Consider the following 15,479-nt stretch of genomic DNA (forward strand, 5'->3'; position numbering starts at 1 on the left):
GATGTAGATGTGTTCCACGTCGACCGTACATAGGGCGTGCGGTGGGCTTGCGTTTTCCGTGCGGCTGTCGAAAGCTCTTCTCAATGAAAAATGAATTTTCCCAACCCCCAAAATATTACGGTGGCCGCACGATTTCCATGGTCGCCGTACGGTGGCCTTGTGGTCTGTGTGACTATCTGCGGACAATGTAGGGTCGACGCATGGTTCCCCTACGCCCGCCGTGCATCTACTTACGGCCTCCGTGGCAGTCTGTGTCGACCGTGCATCCACCGTGCGCTACCGCTAGAGATCGGAGTATAGTTGTTTGCCTATACACAGTGGTGCCCCCAGAATCCGAAGTTAATTCGTACCAGGAGGCTGTTCGGATTGCAAAAAGTTCGGATTCAAAAAATATTTTCCCAATAATAAATAATGGAAAGTGAATTAATCCGTTCGTGGACCCAAAGAAAACCCACTTTCAAGACACTTTAAACTGAAACTCCCCATGTTTAAGATAAAATAAGATGAGTAAATGACCTTCGGTGGCGGTGTATTGTATGTAAACTGGTACAATCACCACATCCAAAGGCCCACACAAGCTCGAGCTCTGGCCTGGGTTTCGATCGCTCGCGCACTCTGCGAGAGCGCTGCCCCCAGGGCAACTCATCAAACACGATGCCCGCAGAACCACAATCACTTTCATCAAGCGCATCGGGCTGAGGTAATCATGGATATTAAAAATTACAACCGGTTTATCTGTGAAATTCAATCCTTGCCCGACAGTCCGTCACATCACGTGATCGGATTGCTCTTTTTGTTTATAATTAAAACACAAGATGATTAAAAAAAATGAAGGTGAAAACACGAGGGTAAGGCCTAAGTCACATTTGGCTCGGCGCCCGGAGGGTCTACAAAATGTACTGACACTCGCAATTATAAAGCGGCCGCAGTATTTCCACGGTCACACAATGTAGCAGTCACACATGTTTTTATTTTTCGGGTAGCCGCACGGCGTGTTTATAAATTGTGGAGACTGAAAACGTGGGGGTGCCGTAATTTTTTGGGGGTTGGGAAAATTTATTGTTCATTCAGAAGAGCTTACGGCAGCCGCACAGAAAACGCAAGCCCACCGTACGCCCTACGTACGGTCGACGTGGAACACATCTACGTCATAGCTTGGCTTTGTCGAATTGCTATGGCGAACATAGAAATGAAAAAAGTTATAACTCGGCAGTTATAATTCCACGGCGACCCTACGGCCTGTAAAATATAGCCAAACGGCGTAGGGCCACCCTAAGGCCACCTCAGTTTCTCTGCGGCCGCCGCACGTTTCTGTCAATTCAGAGGGCGTACGGCCGCCGTATCCTCGCCGTAGAGCAAATGTGACTGAGTACTTCCACCGACGAACTGAATGAAGAAAGCATGAAGATGTGGGTCAAACAGGTGGGGAGACACATGAACAAACATGAACGCTACGTTTTGTTCGGTTTTTTAAAATGTATTGGGTTTTTAAGGCCAAACTTTCTCGAAAAAATTGTTCGGATTCCAATTTGTTCAAACAGCTTGGCTGTTCGGATTCTGGGGGACCACGGTATATTATAGTTATAGTATATTCAGTTATATATACTGGTATATTTTTATTTCAGTAAAACAAGGACTGGTATATATACCCACTCGTTACTGTCCGTCTGGCCGCACATTCGCCTTAGGGCCCCCCTGCGGTCGCCTTGCGGGCACCTTGAGGTCTCCTTGCGTCTGTCTTGAAAATTATATTGCCGCCGCAGGGACGCCCTAAGGTCACCGTGCAACATCAAATCAAAGACCGTATGGCACCCCCACGTTTTCGGTCTCCACAATTTATAAACATGCCGTGCGGCTACCCCAAAAATAAAAACATATGTGACTGCTACATTGTGTGACCGTGAAAATACTGCGGCCGCCGTAGAATTGCTAGTGGCCGCAGATTTTGGAGACCCCACAGCCGCCGTGGTAAATGTGACCTTGGCCTAAGCAAAAATGTGAACCTGAAAATGCCTGAAGCTGAACTCTTGTCAAGTTTGCCTAATTTTTGTTGTTTTGTATAAATCGTCAAAGTTTGTGGGTGAGCTTGGGCTGGAACACTAAATGGATCAGGATGTATCAGGACAAAAGGAACAGGAGAGTGAGATAGGTGGCAACACCAACAGTGTGGTTGAAGGTCAAGATAGAGGCAGACTTGGACAAACAATGGGTGTGGAAAGGAATGGGTGATAGGAGAGGATGCATTGGGTGAACAAGATGGATACAGAAGGGAACTCGCACAAGGGAAACTAGAAGTTTGTGAGGAGGAGGGATTGGGGTGAAGTGTGGGTGGGGGGTTAACGAGGGTAGAAAAGATCATGGTTTTGAATTGGGGACGGTGTGAGATGGTGGTGAACAGCTGTTGTGAAGACCTGGAGGGAAGAATGAGATTTAAGAGGATGTGGAAGTTGGTTCCACAGGCAGGAAAAAAAGAGGATCGAATGAGTGAAAGTGAGCAGTGATCTTGGATTTAGGTAGTTTCACCAGAAGGGGGTTGATGGTGGACCGTGTGTGCCCAGCAGAAACCCGGAAGGGTGGGGGGGACAAAGGACGGAATGGGCAGAGGGTGCAAAGGCTGCGGTAGAAGAGATTGAGACCACCAAACTGTCTGCGATGGTGACGTAATAGGCCTATAGACTCAGCTTCATCGTGAAAGATTCCAATAATCCTGAAGGATTTTGTTTCCACGGTGTCAAGCTGAGCAAAATGTGAGGCAGAGGAGCCAGCCCAGAGGGGAGAGCAGTACTCCATCAGGCTGCAGATGAAAGCCTTGTATATGGATAGGAGTTTAGTGTGCCAAGTCAGGACTTTGTACAATGTAGGATGCCCTGTCAGGGGCTGTCTTTGGAGACCAATTTTGAAATGTGATTTGCCAAGAAATATCATGGCTGATAGTGAGACCCAGCAATTTGAATGACTGAACTTCCTCAAGAGGATTGTTGAGAAAGTAGATAAGAGGGTTTGCCAGATGGCCCTTTCAGAGAGGGAGAGAGGGAGAGAGGGGGAAGAGAGGTGGGGGAGAGAGAGGGGAGAGAGAGAGAGAGAGAGAGAGAGAGAGAGAGAGAGAGAGAGAGAGAGAGAGAGAGAGAGAGAGAGAGAGAGAGAGAGAGAGAGAGAGAGAGAGAGAGAGAGAGAGAGAGAGAGAGAGAGAGAGAGAGAGAGAGAGAGAGAGAGAGAGAGAGAGAGAGAGAGAGAGAGAGAGAGAGAGAGAGAGAGAGAGAGAGAGAGAGAGAGAGAGAGAGAGAGAGAGAGAGAGAGAGAGAGAGAGAGAGAGAGAGAGAGAGAGAGAGAGAGAGAGAGAGAGAGAGAGAGAGAGAGAGAGAGAGATTTGTCTGCATTGAAGGGTATATTCCAAGTGGTTGACCAGCTTGTGAGTTTTTTCGATGTCTGAAGAGAGGGAAGAGGTGGCAGCCTGCCTGTCTGAAGGATGATAGATGTTACAGTAGAGGGTTGAGTCATCAGCAAATAAATAAAGGGGATTTTCCAGAGATTTGGAGAGATCACTCATGAAGATGAGGAATAGGACTGATCCCAGAACACTGGCTTGGGCCACTCCAGGCTTGACAGAAAGAGGAGATGAAATGATTCCGTTGAGAGCCACATGTTGGCTGCAAGAGCAGAGGAAGTCAGTGAGGCATGTGTGAAGTTGGCCTTGGATGCTATCGGCAGGGAGTTTGGAGAGTAAGGTAGGAGAAACTGTATCAAAACCACAAGATATTCTGGAGAGATGGCCCTGAACTCATGTCTGCCATTGTGGGCTTCTATCCATTGTTGGGTGAGTAGAAGAAAGATCGTGGACTGACCTGGTCTAAAATCTAATTGGTGATCTGAGATGAGGTTGTTGGAGAAAAGGAATTATTTCATATCAACTGCAATGATGGATTCCATGACATTGCTGATGATTGGATGTAAGCTAATAGGTCTGCAGTTAAGGGGATCAATTTTTGCACCTTTTTATGTAATGCTGTGTTGGTGGATTTCCAAGCAGATGGAAGATGACCTAGCACAAATGACAGGGTGAAAATGGATGAGATTGGATGTGCAAGAGCAGCAGAGCAGGTTTTTAGGGCATGGGAGCTTTTGCCATTCGGTCCAGTAGCAGTCAGAGTCGAGGGTTTGAAGAACCTTCTCCACCTTCTCAGGTGCAAAAGGCACAAAGTCCAGAAGCAGTTGGGTACAACAGGGAATGATGAGTGAGGGATATAAGATGTGGAAGGAAACACAGAATTGAGGCATCCAGCTTTCTCACGAGTGGAGTCAGTTGTGGAGCGATTTGAAAAGAGGGCAGGGATGGAAGGGGAGCATACACCAGAGACAGACTTAACAAGGCGTCACCAGGTTTTAGAGGAGAGAGCCAAGTTTGAAAGCTCATTTGACAGTCTAACAAAAAGTGATGAGGAATTGTTTTGTATGAGAGAATTCCACAAAGATAAACAAGGAACTTCAGTGCAGGAGGAGGCCATTCAGGCCATTCTGCCTGCGCTGCACCAAGCCCAGTTTTGTCTCCCATCCACACACAAGCTACCAAGTCCTGTTGATATCCGCATACCCCTCCATCTCTAATGCATCCGGGTACCTACATGTATCGAATTCCCATTTCAACTTATCCACCCCCTCTCTTGCCACTGCCTTTCTAGGGAGACCATTCCATTTTAATAGAACTTCATCTTTGAAATTTAAATTTATCTGTTTGCTCACACACTTGCACTGACATTGTGATGCTTACATCATTCTTTATCAAATGACTCGATACGTACAGTGTGTCCATAAAGTCCATGTGCAAATAACTTTTGACACACACATGATAGAAGCAACAATCATGTGTACATATATTTTTTAAAAAACTTTCATAACTTTTGATGCACACATAATAAAGAAAATTATAAGTTATAAATGGTGCATGAAAGCATAATTCATAAAGCTTTGACTCAACATGTCTACTGATCCACTTCTCTGGGAAGACTCATTGAAGAGTTGTCACATGTTCGAAGCATAATTGCAGGGAGCTTCATCTTGCTCGTACAAGGTGATGTGAAAGATTGAATTGTTATAGTTTAGGAACAAAGAAATTCGACAACATCGCAAAGTAACACTCACCATTGACTGTTGCTTTTTCCAAAAAAAATAAAGGAGCAATGATGCGTGACTCCCTGAGAGAACACCAGACATTGATTTTTGGAGAATCTCTTTAATGTCTTTGCCAGACTTCCTGAGGTTTTTCTGTCCCCCAAATGCGGTAATTGTGGTGGTTGACTTTACCACTGATGTAGAAGTTACCTCATCAGAAAATGTCAACTCAGGAAGAAACCCAGGGGAATTGAGCATTTAACAAGTGCAATAACAACATTAATAACATTAACATTAACAAAACTTGATGAATTATGCTTTCATGTGCCATTTAAAGTTTGTTTCTATCATGTGTACAACTGTACATCAACAGTTATAAAAAAAATTCAAACTTGCACAAGGACCCTGAACATTTAAAAAGCAGGTTACAAAAGTAAAAACATAAATGTGCTTCTCTTACCCATCCATCCAAGCTACAATCTATGCAAACAGAGGTGATTATCTCCGTCATCGAAACACCATTAAATTTTGCATTATTTTTTGGAATATATAATTTGGATATTCAAAGCAATATAATGTATATTTGTGACTTTATGTCACACAATGCAGTTTTATGTGTCTGTAAGGACATTGACTGATTACACAGCCAGCTTGAAACTAATTTTCACGATAAAAGGTGATATAAGCATTGAAGAATCACTTACACCATGTAATTGTTTAATATTTATGATAGAAAGATAACCCCACCCGACTCCCCCCCCCCACTTCCCCTCTTCATCCTCCAGTCCAACAATATCAAAATATCTTCATCATTGCATGGATATCAATACGTTTTGATGAAAAAAAAAGTACAAGGTTACTATCAATGCAGACCAACAGCCCGCCATTCCAATTCAGTGACCTGAGGTCAAGTGGTGTTCAGTGCAAATCAACAAGGGGAAGAGTACAAAAGGATGTAACAATTGAGATGAGCACAAAAGGCTGTTAGCATCAACTTCACTGTTTGCATCAAATAACACAGTGGACATGATAGTTTAAGCGGAGGAATGCATTAGAAACTAATGACAGAATCAAACATCATTTACCAGGAGCGTTTATATGCACCTTAATCAATTATCATGTGGTTTATAAAATATGCCTTCAATTGAGAAAAATAGATTGTGTTTCAATTTCTTTGAAAATTAGAAATAATTCGGCCGTGGCTCAAAATAACTGCCTCCCACCTACTATATAATGACAACTCCATATTTCCTTTCAATTTTTAATCCACCTGCCTCGACTCCCCAAGCAATACCCAGTGCAGGAATTGTTGTTGTTCTCACCTGCAGTCTTGTCCTACAACACCTCGTTAAGTGCATTGATTATTCTTCTCATATTATGAATTCATCACTGGGTGTATTGGCGTGCGCCTGTAATCTGGATACTCGGAGGCTTGGGATGGAGGATCGCTTGAGGACGGGAGATCTGCGCTGGGCCACGCTATGACAGGGTGTAGGGCAGCCTGTAATCATGGCGAAACCCAATCCTTATCCCTGTGTCGTAAGAGGCGACCAGGGTTACGTCAGGAAGGGCATCCGGAATAATTCCTATGCCAAATCAGTATGCAGATCATAACGGATGATCCGCTGTGGCGACCCCTAATGGGAGCAGCCGAAAGACGAACAACAACAACATATAATGAATTCATCACGTCTATGTTGTTTGCTATATTAATATTATGCCATAAGGGAGAGAAGGGGGTGACAGAGGACAGGAGTGGGCACCTTGTTTCATGGAGCAAACAGGAGTTAGTTAGTGTTGGCACCTTGTGTCCGAAAGTGGATTAAGCATCGGTCATCAAAAGACATGGTCTTGAAGTTGCCATCTGGGATATTAGACAGATGGTGACCTCTGCAGACGTTGTTTATAGTGGCATTGTTCTGGCAAGGTGGAGAGAGAATCTCTTTCACGTAGATGTGATTATTCGCAAATTTCGGTCTGGGGCATATTTTTCTGAAACATCAGGCTATGATCGAAGAACAAAGCGGTTAACTGAGGCATGAACCTCCACCATTAGACCGTTTGCTTCTCACCCCTCTGCCATGATTCTTTGTCCACCACAAATGGAGAGCCTGTGGAGGTATGTTGGACCAGGGAGATTTAGAGTGTCAAGTAGCTCTGTCTGCCAGATATGCAATAGACTTGTCGTCGAGTTTTGATGGAAGATCTTGCATAGCACAATCTTGGAACAAGATCATGTTGAGGGGCATGTCCATTGCCTGGTGTATTTTGTTTTCACCTCCATGGTATTGGAGTTATCCACTGGTTTCTCGTTCTGGGTTTCCATGCCATCTTGTCTTGGGACTTCATGCATGAAGGGGGAATGCTCTTTGACTTTGCACTTCTTGCACTGCACATCAGTCTTGCAGTTCTTAATTCTGTGGTTGTTGCCACACTTATAGCAGAGACCTTCTTTTTTTTGTATACATTTGATTTTAAGGAAGTCCTTTCTCACTTGGATAGATTTTCTGTTGAACACCATGCACTCAGATAGATGGGGTCCTAGTTTGTCATGATATGGTTATTTTCTTGAGACTGATAGCACTGGTTTCAAATTTACAGGTGGAATTGTTGCCAAGAAACTAAGGAAGGGCTGTGGTTTCTGTTTGCTCTCGCCTTTTCTGTTGTCCGAAAATTATGTTGGCTAGATGGGTAAAACTCGGTGTCATTGTGGAGTCTTGCCTTTTCCTTCAGGAATTTTGTAGAGTATGGTGGAGGGTGGGTAGCTGCCATTTGTCATCTTGTATTTTGAGATGCACTTCCTCCAAGTGTTGTGGATGTCGGTGGGCAGCTTTTTGAGGATTGGGTGTCGATTGTGCACACTTTTGAAGATGTTGAGGCCAGGCAAGTCATCCATTTGTGCAGCTGTGTCTGCACACAGATCGGCTAATTCCAGAAGCCTGTGGTTTTCATCTGCCTTGAACTTTGGGAAGTTAGTGAGTTTCTCAATTACTTCAGTGGTGATCTTTGTCTTATTCCCAAATATCTCTTAAAGTTTCTTCCATGCTTCTCAGGAGGTGGTATCTGGGTGGGGAACATAGAAGTGTAAAAATCGGTCAACAAGGTTCTTCATCTCACCTTTGGTGTATTTTGCAAGGAAGGTGAGTCTCTGAGCTATGGGGGGTACAGGTCTGGCACTGGAAAGAACAGCGGCAGGGTTGGAACATCATCCGGTCACTGTCGTAGATGTCTAGCTCATGAGTCAGCTGGCACTGGTGAGCAAGGATGTCAGCGATCAATCAAATTATATCGACCAGTGTGTTCTCTAGCTCTGTCTTAGTTTTGTCAGGTGACATCATGGGTGAAGACAAGGATGACCCTGTGGGTGTCACATTGATAGACGGTGGGACAGTTGTCTGTTGCTCCTGGGCTGGCTCAAAAGGCTGGGGGCAAAATTCAAAGCTGGTTGATCGGTGAAGGTTGAACAGCAGCATCGATCAAGTAGCAGAACTGAAATGCATGACCATTAGATGACTATTGGGGTGAGGTCAGGGGCACACTTGACCTTTATTCTTGCTCAGCCTGCATGGTTGCATTGGAGCATGCCTTCTCTACAGCTGCCATTGTCAGGCTTGGAGTATTTGCAAGTCGGCCTTGGCAGTTGCTCGTTTCATCTGCTGATCAACTGCCCACCTGATTTCCATGACTTTTCTTTCTGTTGTACATTTGATGATCATCTCTTCATACACAACATTCAAGGCAGCAGTAGTGGCAGAGCCAGAGCCTGAGCACTGAGAATCGAGGAAGAGGATTTGTATGATCTTGAGGACCTGTGGCTCTGCGTTGAATGTCCTGATCATCTAGAGGCATTTTATTTCGTTTCTCGGTCCAAGATGTTGGCCATCTCAGTTGTCTGGGTGATAATGTTATTGGTATATTTACAGTTTCCAAGGAGGGTAGTCTTAGTAAGAAGGGCATCCTGCATGGAATTCACCAGTCTGGTCTTGAGCATACAGTTCTTTTAGCTTGCTTGAACCATGCCTCGGTGTACACGTGTAGCATGGAATGAGGCTTGGCCAGGTCCATCCGGATTATGTTCTCACCATTGGGAGCATCGAGAAGATTGAGCATTTGCCTGGTTTTCCTCCATTCTCTCAGTGAGGGAGCCTCGTAAGTGGAGGAAGCCAATGAGCCAACCATGTGCCTTGTGGTTGCAGCAGGTTGATCAGCATCTCAAGGAGATGGAGATGGACCAGGCATCTGCCTGGGGGATGGCCAGACAGAGGCCACTGGAGTACTGGCGGAAAGTGGACGCAGCAATGCGCTGCTTTGGCCCACGCTCCCATACCTGACCTGACCTGATAGTCAAGGTTTCTTTCTATTGTCTGTATGTTGCTGCTCATGGCCTTCAATTTGGGATTTCTGTTGATCTGGGGGTGGCGAGACAGATTTGTTGTTCTCTCCATGTTTTTGTCTATCTATGGGTGTGTGGTGGCATCATCAGATTGGCTTAATGTAGCTTCAGGAACATCTGACATGGTGATCTTTTGATCTTGTGACCACATTTATTTTTCCTTCTTGGATCATTCTAACGATGGTTAATTACTGTATCCAACGACTATATGTTGGATTACTGTCTGATCACAATCACTGTATGTTGGAATGCTCCAACCGCAGTTGACCACTGTAACTGCAGTCCATCACTCCAACCACAGTCAATCACTGCACTGGATTATGTGAGAGTGGAGCCAGAGGTGAGCGGTAACTCAAATCCCACCAGCTCGTGTCAACTGTAACACAAAGAAATATGGCCAAAGATCGAGGCTTCGGATTCCATGGTTCCTTTATTTCACAGGCGACAGGTATTTTACTAGGTGGTATTTTCACACAGGTATTTTACTAGGTGGTGAAATTTGAGTTCGCATATTGCTATCTAATTGGCAACGCTCTCAAACAATCCAGTACAGTGATTGACTGTGGTTCTGGAGTAGATCACAAAAAAAGATCTAGAATGCTTATATAAATGACAATGAGGCTCGATATATTGCAAAATAATACCAAATTCTAACTGAGGTACATCAGCAGGATGTCTGCTCTGATTGGCCTTCTCAAAAATGGTGCCATGGCTTTTTTCTGGCTGGGAAGGGTGCCCCAGTGTGGTGAAAAGTTGCCATTAAAGGAAGGTTTACAATGATGGTTACAGCGACTATTACAGTAAACCATTACAGACATCTACTAAAGTGAAGTGAACTTACAACGTTCAAGTGTTCGAAATGTTGGCATGAAATTGTTGATGTGAGCACTTTAATCCAAACTTTCTTTCATGAACTTTGCTTGGGTGAAACGTTTGCTCTCCCTACATGAACTGGAATCTGCATGAGTTTGAAATCCTGCAAATGTGAACTTTTAAATTGTTGAATCAAGATTTAACATTTGCCAGTACTTCATACATGGCAAAAAAATACGAGAGACAAAATGGTGGTCAAAATCTCCCAATACTCTGGCCAATAGTTGACTTAAGCTGGAGACATCCAGCACTGCAAAACCTTAACTTCACCAAAACAAGTTCAACAATCAGGCAATAACATTAGGGACAAACATAACTATTTATTGGTGGGTTTGTTTTCGATTATTGACACGATGGCTCAAGGAAGAGATACCGGTAATTAAATGGAAGACGAAGGAGGAATCCGAAGAAGTAAAGAGCAAAGATGGAGTGATCAGGAGGAACCTGGAGAGGATTCAGGTTTCAGCCACTACTCCACGACCCTCAAACCCATCCAGGCTCAGCCAAGTGAACATTACAGAAAACATTCTGCAAGAACTCACTTCTCCTTAGACAGATATATGATGAAAGAAAGAAAGAGAGTAAAAGAGATGAAAAAGATGAAAAAGAAAGAATTAAAATGAATAAAGAGAATTGTGAAAGGAACAAAGAACAAAGATAATTGAGAAATCATGAAAGATTTATATGCTGATGGTAATTCAGACAGGAACAGGCAGGTATGGGATGGATAGAGAAAATTAACAAAATGGCAGCTTTTCATTTCAACAAAAAAAACCTTTGGCGTGAGCAGCACGTGAATGCTTTTCCCTCTGAGTCTAGTCAGACGCCAAGGTTTTTGCTGTTGATACTCAACATAAAAACAAAAAACAAAAAAAAACGATCTTCAATCATCAGATGGTTTTGTTTTGTCTTGCGGTATGATCAAACAGTGGGTGCAGAGCATATCCTGGCACAAAGCAGGAAGAGGCGGGAGCATATTTTCACATCAGTAGACACAATAAAACAATATAAAAGAGCCATGTGAGATGGTGTTTGTTTTATATTACAAATAAATTGCGGCTAACAAAGCAAAGAAATTGGAATTCAGATTTGTGATAAAGATTCCAAAATACTTGGCAGGCGATGCAATACAAAATGTTTGTCATGTCTACCAGTAAAGTTCAGAGTGCTCGCCAAGTCAAATAAACATAATAAATAAATTTCTAATGAAGAATGTACAGCGTGAGGGTGAGGAAATAAAAAGGTACTTTCTTTTTGCCCTCAAACTGCAGAAGGAAAGAGTGCCACAGATAACAAAGAGTGCAAAAGAACATGCAGAAAACAATGGCTACAAGTACAACAAATAGTGCAGACTTGCAGTGATTCATAAAGGAACTATAATTAATACAGACGTCTGGCGAGGTAGCCTCGAGGTACACACACTCTCCTTTGAGCTATCTAGCCTGGGTTTGAATCTAGGCCCAGCTATAAACTGTCATCCCATTGTTTCACAGATCTGGTGATTCATCAATATGTGCGATGTTCCTCGGATGGTCGTTAAACTGGGTGTCCCGTCTGCCGGCATTGGTTGGTAGTTAAAGATCCCACGGTGTCCTTCGTAAAGAGTCGACGAGCTACCGTTGACACCGTGAACAAATTACAAATTCCTGCCCTAACCTACAGAGGGCATTGCATCAGCGACAAAGCCACACCATCAGCCAATGATGCTACCCCGCAGCCTTGTGCTGCATCAGAAAGAAGATAACCACAAAAAAAGGTTATCATTTGCTGGGGTGAAAATAAAATGGCGACGCCCTTAAATGGTGTGCACTGGAGTGATATTTTGTTGATCTCACTCACAGGAAAGCTGGAATTTGCTGATTATCAATACAAGACTGTCTGGTTATTATTTGGAAATTGCAAAAATTACAGAATTGTGCAGGATTGGATTCAGGTTTAGAAACAGCACAATGAGCATGAATGATGAACTGTGCGAGAGAAAGTCAACAAATCTCAGGATCAGTTGGCCAGCATATTAAGCACTACAAGGAACTGATACTCAAGGTCCCCTGCCTTTTGGGTGGCATGAGGAATAGACCAGTGGGATATGAAAGCTAAATATTCAACGTTTTTGAAATATCGCGTACACAAGCCAAGTTAGCGAGATGGTTGTCATAGTAACAAAATTCAGCTAATCATAGCCGTGATCAAATCAGGTTTCGATAGTGTCATGAGGAATATATACCTGCATGAGTGGTCCATGCCGCTTCAGGGATAACACTATATTTAGGCAGTGCTGCATCTATCAGCACGTGAGGATTATCCATTGGCAGTGCTGCCTCTTTGGGAAAAGACCATATATGTTGTGCACCGCCATCTCTCTGTGCACAGGATTGAGACTGGCCATGTCACCATGGTGCGTGAAGACGACATATGGTGTGTGCCGCTTTAAGACGAGAATGAATTTTTAAAAATACCTTCAGTCTGAAAGCATTATTAGTGCAAAGGTCAAATATTAGTGAAAGCGTTATTAGTGCAAAGGTCAAATATTAGTGAAAGCGTTATTAGTGCAAAGGCATGGTGGAGAATGGTGGCTGCTAGTATTCCAAATAAAGCAGTGAGGATGCATCCCTCCTTCACACCACAATCCATTGTAGACCATGAGCTGAGTTAGGTTTTTGTGTTCGTTCGTGCTCTTCACCTTGGTAATCAATACAATTCTCACAAAATGATCTCTTGGACATACTTAACAACATTCTGGCTGCTCCCCCTTGCAAAAGTGGCATTCCTGAGAGTAAATTCACCTCAAATATTTGGTTAGGGCAACAACATTGGCAACATGATTGGGCGAGTTGGGTTTTCCTAATGCACAATCGTAAGAAATTCGCCCCTAGACCAATTCACCCCATTCATTGTTTTTTTCATTCAAATATCTCCCTTTCACTTCACCCCAAGTCAATCACTGTGAATATAACAATACCCTGCCAACAACTGTATCAGCCTATTTTACTTCAAATTGCCAAAACATTATTTTAAATCAGAATAACAAATTGTAATGACATATTTTTCCCCTTCAATTGGCAAGTCGAAATCACAAATGGAATATCCAAATCACTAAGTTTAGTCGTAGATTGGTTTCACGCAAGACGCCTTAATAAGCAAACTCGGTGGATGAGAATTACAGTGTATTTACATCCCGCCCCCCACACTCCCCCCAAAAAAACACAAATATATACCCACAATGTGAAATACCACTCTGGTAGATGATTTATAGTTGAGAAAATGTTTTGACTGAATTTACAAAGGTCTATTCCTGAGAAAAGGCACATTTGGTTTATGGGAATACGATTGACAATTTGTATCTGGCCATCAGAAAGAAAACTTTGCACTTGCACATAATTGATGTAATTTTTTGGGGGTTATAATATGTATCTCCACCTCTTTGCCAGTGAAGAGTACACACCAGCATTGGAACAAGGATACATCTCATTTGAATTTTAAAGAATGAAAGATTTTTAGTTTACGTATACGTACTTTAGAAACATGTTTAGAAATCCAAAGTAAATTGCACAATTAAGACAAGGTATCAACCAGGTGGTGGTTTATACAGGGAGAGTGGGAGCTCTCGCCCCCACAACCCCTTCCCCCCAAAATAAATAAATAAATATAAATATATATATTTTTTAAACCCTGAAAAACAAACAAACCAAACTGAGATAAAATAAGAGGATGTTTCTTTAAATCTACCCCTGCTTTTCAAGATATTTTTTGGTGGACAGATACTTGGGCTCACCTTTTAAAACTTTTGAATGCACACACCAGACTTGGAAGATTAGAATCGTGTTTGGCATGAACTATTCATCAAGCCCTTTTCTGGCCAATATTTTAATGAGATCAGCTTACATGACTCAAATTTAATACAATGTCTCGGCTAATAAGCAGAAGAAATGTTTTTGGGGCTTTGCCTCAGCCAAATGTCGTGACTGAAGAGAATTTTGGCCATTCCCTTGTGAACAATTTACAAAAGAATGTTAAACTAATCGTCATCCTCTGCATCGATCTCTTCTTCACTCACTTTTATAACTTTCATCCTCCAAGTCATCAATTTTGACCAGCGACATTGCTGCAACTTTCTCAATTACACTTGCCTAGTTCAGTGCCAAGTATACTATTTTTGAGACAAGTACACTGAGCTGCGATCTGCACACCGGAGCAATTTGCAATTTCCAAAATAATTTCTGGAGCTGGTGGTGGAAGGCTTCTCCAATCGATGGCTAGTTGCCCTTCTTTCATTTGTCAATCATGTCCCATCGGTGTTGGAATTGATGAAGTTTTTTCCAGGCTTCACTAGTAGATTGCAGCTTGAAAATTTGCCCTCTGGATGTGCTTGCACTCGGCCTCATGTTGGGTTTACAGTTAAGGTGACTGGCTTAAGATCGTCGGGTCTTGAGTTCAAGCCCCTGTTTGGCCATTTAATTTACACCAAGTAGGATTGACCCAGGCTGTCATCCTTACTAGGTCAGCAAAATGAGTACCAGCTTACTGGGGTAATAACCATTTGGGGTAACCTCTGTTTGGAATGGCGACGTGTCCAAGACCATACTCCTTGCCAATGAAACTGCCTCAGCAGTCCTATGCATCCTTATGGTGTGAAAAGAATGGTATTATCATTATGTGCTTTCACAGAGAATCTGTTTGGTGGCCTCTCCAACTCTGATTTACACAAGCAGAATATGTTGTTCAGTATTTATCTTTTTCACATCTAAATAATCATGCTGGGCAAACATCATGCAAACAAACCTTTGCAGAATAACCACCATATCTTCTGGAACCTCATGTGTGCGACCTAATCCCTGCAAAGCCTCACAAAAACAGCACTTCTTCAGAAGCAGATTTGAAACCTTCTTTTTCCTTTTTCCATACAAAGCTCTGTTGCTATCACAACCTGTAAAACAATTAAGTTTAATTAGGCCAGGACTGATTTCACTCCGAATACTGTCGTGGAGGGTTTCCATATCGAGTGTGTGGAGTTGTGCTCCTTTATCCATGTGGAATAACACTCTATATGGAATTATCTTGACCACTGCAAACCCTCTAATGAAAACATCTGTGTCAGAACTCTGGACAA

General features: G+C 43.0%; 1 protein-coding gene across 1 annotated transcript in view; it reads right to left on the bottom strand.

Annotated features, from left to right (window-relative positions):
- The window catches only part of LOC147015483 (fibrillin-2-like), a 269,758-nt gene that overhangs the window by 160,757 nt on the left and 93,522 nt on the right, over positions 1-15,479 (bottom strand). The window lies entirely within an intron of this gene.

Source organism: Eptatretus burgeri, chromosome 12 (genome assembly GCF_056783735.1).
Source record: "Eptatretus burgeri isolate ZD-2024b chromosome 12, Ebu_testis_v1, whole genome shotgun sequence".
NCBI classification, from domain to species: domain Eukaryota; kingdom Metazoa; phylum Chordata; class Myxini; order Myxiniformes; family Myxinidae; genus Eptatretus; species Eptatretus burgeri.